Below are 6,395 nucleotides of genomic sequence, written 5' to 3'. Positions count from 1 at the left end.
TATATTTTTTCTTACAACTTACTGTGGAATTCAAATTTTGCAAGAAACCTCCTTCATGGTTTCCTGAATTCCAGTTTCTCCTTAGAGAATTATTGAGTTCTTTTTCCTTGGATTTACCTACATGTTTCCCAACATTTCTATTGGTTACTTGTACGTGAGTTTGTAATGCCTAGTATCTGTTTTTTGGTACTGTTTTTTAACTCCATTCATTTTAGACATACTCTCACTTTCTACCTCTCCCTTTTTCCATTTTCTTTTTCCTTTATCTCTCTTTTCTTATCTCCCTTTCCCTGTTTCTCTCTCTGTCCCATCTCTTTGTCCTTGGTGGTTTATCTTCATTCTTAGTTTGAATGGATTTAGTGGTGCCTATAAAGTTGACAAAGCACATTTCTAGCTATGTCTATGAAGATTTTTTTTTAAAAAAAAGACTGACATGTGGGTCAGAGAATTGATAAACTCCCACCCTGAATGTGGGTAGTACCTCCCAGAATAACTGGGGCCAAATGGAAGAAAAGTAAAAGAAAGAAAAAGCTTCTTCAAGCTCTACATGTTTTGAGAGGATCTTTTGATTATTATTCTGTTTTCTATGCTAGCATCACCCAAGAATGTCTAACTACAGATTTTTCAACTTTTAAAAACTGACTTGTAACAGTGACTCTCCAGGTTAGATCTTCAACTCTGGGCAAGGCAGCATCTTTGACCCTTCTTGTTCTGAAGTTTCCAGCTTCATTGATTTTACAGATTCTGTAGCCTACAGATGGCCATTGATTTTATAGATTCTCTAGCCTACAGCTAGCCATTGTGGAACATTCAGCCTCTGGTTGTCCAAGTCAATCTAACTCATACCTTCTTATGATTCTCTCTCTCTCTCTTTCTCTTTCTCTCTCTCTCTCTCTCTCTCTCTCTGCGCATCTGATTATTCAGGTACGATCCACTCCTCCTTCGTCTTGGAATTCTTCCTGGATTGATCTTTTGTTGCATGTAGAGCCCTGATGATTGCATAAACGACCATTTTAATCTCAACAAAGCAATGCTATCAGGTACTGCTAGAAGATTAAAAGTTTAATTCCAAATATAAGCTTAAAACTTATTTGATTCCAACTTATAGCATAATATATATTATACATCACACTGCACATATATCATACAATTTTCATATTATCTATATTAGAATTTTTACACTATAGAGATCTCCATTATGATAAATAATTCACATATTTACCATATATATATATATATATATATATATATATATATATATATATATGAGAATAGCACATACTTGGGAAGTTCTCAGAGGGAATAGGAAGGAGATAAGTCATTCTCACATTCTTATATTAACTGCTTATGTCCTATTTGCATTACATAGAAGGACAAATATACAGTAATGGTTTTAAAACTAAAGGATGCACTAAACACTTATTAGTTTTATCCAGAAGATATTTTAAAAGAACCTTTAACCAAAGTTTAAAAAATCATTGAATGCATGATACTATGCCCATGGTTTCAAGAAAATTTCATTTATATGTTCTCTCTTGATGAATGAACCTGATGTGAGTTTAAAATGCTGATTAAAAGCACTATTCTTCTCAGTTTTGTTTTAGGACCAATTTTGCAAAATTAAGCTGCAAAAGCACAATTATATACCTTTTATTACTAATAAAGGGATCTTTTATTACTAGTAAAGTTACCATGTACTCCATGGCCCACTAAGTGAGTCTTAGTCTGGCATTCAGATACCTGAGTAGAAATTAGAGTGGTAGAAAGAGAGAGATACCCTTATTGAACTTGACTAAGTGGTTGAAAATGGAGAATAGGAACCAACATTCTTTTGTTCCAAATTTTTGATTGATTACCCACTCTCAATTGGGCATACTGAATCAATATACTAATCAGGAAATGCATGCTATGTTTGCAAGCACATTAAGAAGCAGGAGGTACAAGAGGTTAAAACTGCCTCTCTGCCATACTCCTATTTACATGACATTGATGTGTTTTTCAGAACCTGCCAGAATCTCAGCAAAAGGATACTAAAGAACAGTCCCTTTATGAAAGCATATTCTTTGATGTATCTATAAGCAGACTCTCCATTACTTGGAGGTAAGACCAGTATAACCCCCAACAGGAATCTAATGGTATAAATGAGTAAATCAACAGGGTATCAGAGGGACTTGAGGACACTTGATTTTCCAAACGGTAGAAGCTGGAATAAATGTTAGGTATTTTAGCGAGGGGGTAGGGGGAAGAGGGAGGGGCCAGGGGGATAAGGGAAGGAGCAGGGGGAAGGGGGGAGAAATGACCCAAACATTGTATGCACATATAAATAAAAGAAAAAATAAGTTTAAAAGAATGATAGGTTTTTGTTGTTGTTGTTGGTATAGCCTTCCATGAACATTGTATCCCTGGATAGGTTTGCTAGCATATTACTTTTACTAAGAGGTAATGGGAACGAGGATAAATAAGATATTAAGAGATATAGGACAACTAGCATCTTGATACCAACATGCTACTCCATAAAGTAACTAAACCTGTTATTCAGTTTCAAAAGTGGCAAGACATCTTTCCGTTAATTGTGTTGCAGGTAAAGGAGCATATGAAATATTTTATTTGAGAAAACGTTATTCACTAAAAAGAAGCTCAAAGGAGAAGTATACTTGGCCTTTAAAGAAGTAAACTCAGTTACTTCAGTAATTCCTAAATCATAGTAGGTACTCAAGAAATAATTGTTAATTAAAAGGAATTTGGAAATATACCATTATGTATTTTGATATCATAGTCTTTAATCACCACAAGGATCTAATTTTGAACTTTTCAGCTTAATAAGTTGTACTGTTGAAAGTTTAATAGAAGATATTATGAAAGTAAACTCTGAAGGAAATGAGTGTGTATGTGCATGTATTTGTGTATATGATCAGTTGTGAGTCTATGCTTTGTGATACAAGTATGTGTGTTCATATAATTTGTATAAATATACATTTAGGGAAACATTTTTTTTCTATATTACATGACATGATGTAATTTTTTTGCAAAATGTTTTTAGTCAGACAAGTTTTAAAAGAACAGCAGAGATACAGTAATCAGGGTTGCAAAGGTGAATTACATTGTTTATAAGAAAATTTCATATAAAACAAATTATATGTTTATATTATAAATTATAGAATTGACTATATAAAGTATATATGTATTTACATAGATTATTTATAAATTGACATCTAAATAGTATAAAATTTGATATAAAAATTGTACACATTATATAATATATAATCACATATTATAATTGTATAATCTTCATGCGAAGCGTATTTTTAATCTCTCTCAAATTTGGTAATGATTTTTATACTGTTATTAGTAGTGTTACTTAACAAATTACAAAATTATTGATACCACTTACTAATAAAGTAAATTTTTGTATTTTATTTTTATTATTGCTATACCGGGGGAACATTGTGACATTTACAAATTTTCTTACAATACATCATAGTTGAACTCACCCCCATTATCATTCTCCTTTATCTTGCTTTCCCCCATTCCTGGAATAGTTTCAATATGTCCAATTTCTCCATTTACATAAATGTGTACATAATATTTCCATCATATTTGCCCTCCAACCATCTTTCCTTGTATCCTCCCCATCCCACTGATAGATTTTAAAATGCTACTTACTTTTACATTTAAAAATCTTTAAAGTTGTTTCTCTTTTACAATGACTGCTTAAGCATTTATATGCTTATCATTATTAGAGGACTAGGAGCGCATAAGGGCAATTTGACAATTACCTATTCTCACTGACAATAGATAGAGCTAGTACTTCACTTCTGAATGTCTGTGATTACTGATATGCAAATTGTCAGCTTCTATTTTGTTCTTGTTTTAAAACATTGAGATAGTTTGAGTCATAACCACAGTTTCTTTGTTACAGTAATACTTTATCAGCTTATACCAGTCAGGAAATAAAAATTGGGAAGAGAAAAAATGGATACTCACTTTGCTTTTATCAAGACATATGGGCATCAAAACAGTAGAAGTAAATTTATGGTCTAATAAGAATTTCAGATCCTGAATTTCCAGATCCTAATGTTTTATTTCACTTCAGTAATACTTCTTACATGTAAATTATATAATATATATTTAGGATTTTAAAATAAAAATATATCATAGATGATATGTAAAAATACCATATCCATTCATCAGTTTATGGACACCAAGTCTGATTCCACAGTTTGGCTCTTGTGAACAGTGCTGCTATAAACATGCATGTGTAGTTATCTCTATTGTGTGCTGACATACATTCCTTTGGATATATACTGAGGAGTGGTATAGCAAGATTATATGGTAGTCCTCTTTTTATTTTCTTGAGGAATTTCATACTGAATTTCAACTGGAAGATCAATTTTACATTCTCGTGAATGGAGTACAAGAGTTTGTTTTTCCACATACTTCCTCACCAACATTTGCTGTTCTTTTGTAGTTCTTTACAGACTAGTTGGTTCAGCTCATTTGCACACTTACTGATTTAATTTTTGTCCTTTTGATGTTTAATATTTTGAGTTCTTTAAGTTTTCTTAATATTAATCCCTTGTCAATACTTTGCAACCTTCTCTCCCATCTGTGGATTGTTTCTTTGCTCTGGTAACTCTTTCCTTTTCTGTATAGAAATCTTAATTTGATGTAATCTTAGCTATAAATTCTTGCTCTTTTTTCCATATCTATTGGAGTACTATTCAGAAAGTTACTGCCTATGTCCATAGCTTCTAGTGGTTTCCTAAACTAGTTTCAAAGTTTCATGTCTTACATGAAGGTCTGTGATCCATTTTGAATTGATCTTTGTGCAGTGTGAGAAATTGCGATCTAGTTTTAATCTTCGTCATGTGGACATTCAGTGTTTTCATCATGTTTTTGGCCAAATGCTGAAAGTGTGTATTAGATTTAAAAGCTTTCTTGTAGAGTCTTTATGGTCTTTTAAATATAGAATTGTAGAGATGATATAGAACACACATAGTGATGAACACACATAGTGATGATATCACTTCTTTTCCTATTTCTACCCTTTTACAGCTTTGCTGCTATATTCCCCAATAAATCCTACTGATCTACATTTTAAGACTTATATCTTTATGGTTATTAAAATACTTATTATACCACAACCGTATTGTTATTTACAAACTGAATCTTTTAACTTTCTTTCTGATTCTTGAGACAGAAACAATACTTGAGTTGTATATATTTCTTCATTATCTAACAGCATAAAATCAGTTTTAAAGTGTGGAAAAGTTTGAGCAAAGGTAATTTCTTCTAATTGGCTCATTTAAAAAATAAGAAATTCATTATTATATGAAATATATGCTTATATAGTATTGTGGGTTGTTAAAAGAATTAACTGAGATGGAGCACAGGAGAAAGCAAAGGTTTATTAGGATGCCATGAAAAGGGGACAGAATAGTGAACAGCAAGGCAGAGGTGCATAATTAATTGAGACAGTGTTGAGAGTACATTTCATACTTTCAGTTAGGGTACTTTTGACTGGCTTTCTCCCTTTATGTGGACCTTGGTGATTGGTTGATTGTTCCTCCAGTCATGGCTTGAATTTCACTTTGGGAACATTACTTGAGCTCAGCTTTTACTTCTGTATTCTATCTGGCCCACTTCTGGTGCCTGACCTAGTTTTGCATTCCACCTGGCCCCTTTGACAGGTCTGATCCACTCCTGTCATCGAACTGTTCCTTGATATTTCTTCATCCACCATATGTCCTTTAAATGGGGAGCCTCCTCCACATGTAGTGGTTCAAGACAGGTAGAAGAAGTATGTGGGGAGCCAAAAGGTGTATTGAATAAGCTGTGTGATTGAGTTTGGCACAGCCCCAAGCTACAGAAGAGGGCAAATATAGTTATGTCCAGTAAAACTGCACACTCGATTGGCACAGCCTCAGCTGCAGAAGTGGGCAAGATGAAGTACAGCTGTTTTTTCCTTTAATGTTTCCATTTGGAGAGAATCTGTCACAGGTTCCTCCTGTTCCCAAGGATCATGGTGTCACTCCTCCTCCCCCAAGAAATGCTGCTCTGCCTCATGTTGCTACTGTATATAATAAATGCACCGGAGGTGGGGAGTGCTGATGTGTCTCCATCTGATCACACAAGCCTACGTGGCCCAGTTTTATGCATGTTTGTTCTTTTGTCTGTCTTTTCTGGCATCTCCTGTCGCCGCCCCCCCCCACCCCCAGTTAAGGTTTCTAGGACAAGCTCATGTGAGACCCAACAGAAGTACAAAGAAATATGGTACTGCAACGAGGCCACAGGAATTAGGATTTTTATTTTCTGTGCTTATACTCTGATATTGGAAAAAAATAAAAAAATATATAAAAACTCAAACACCAAAGCAGCTAGCTGCCTCCCTTCTC

At 33.8% G+C, this 6,395-nt stretch overlaps 1 long non-coding RNA gene across 1 annotated transcript; it reads left to right on the top strand.

Moving 5' to 3' along the window:
• The first annotated feature begins 630 nt into the window (after positions 1-630).
• Positions 631-2,797, top strand: LOC141421614 (uncharacterized). The gene is made up of 3 exons (XR_012446212.1): positions 631-1,040; positions 2,003-2,100; positions 2,582-2,797. It is a non-coding gene; the product is annotated as an uncharacterized lncRNA (long non-coding RNA).
• Positions 2,798-6,395: the final 3,598 nt, after the last annotated feature.

Source organism: Castor canadensis, chromosome 3 (genome assembly GCF_047511655.1).
Source record: "Castor canadensis chromosome 3, mCasCan1.hap1v2, whole genome shotgun sequence".
NCBI lineage: Eukaryota > Metazoa > Chordata > Mammalia > Rodentia > Castoridae > Castor > Castor canadensis.
This window is presented reverse-complemented; position numbering and strand designations above follow the sequence as displayed.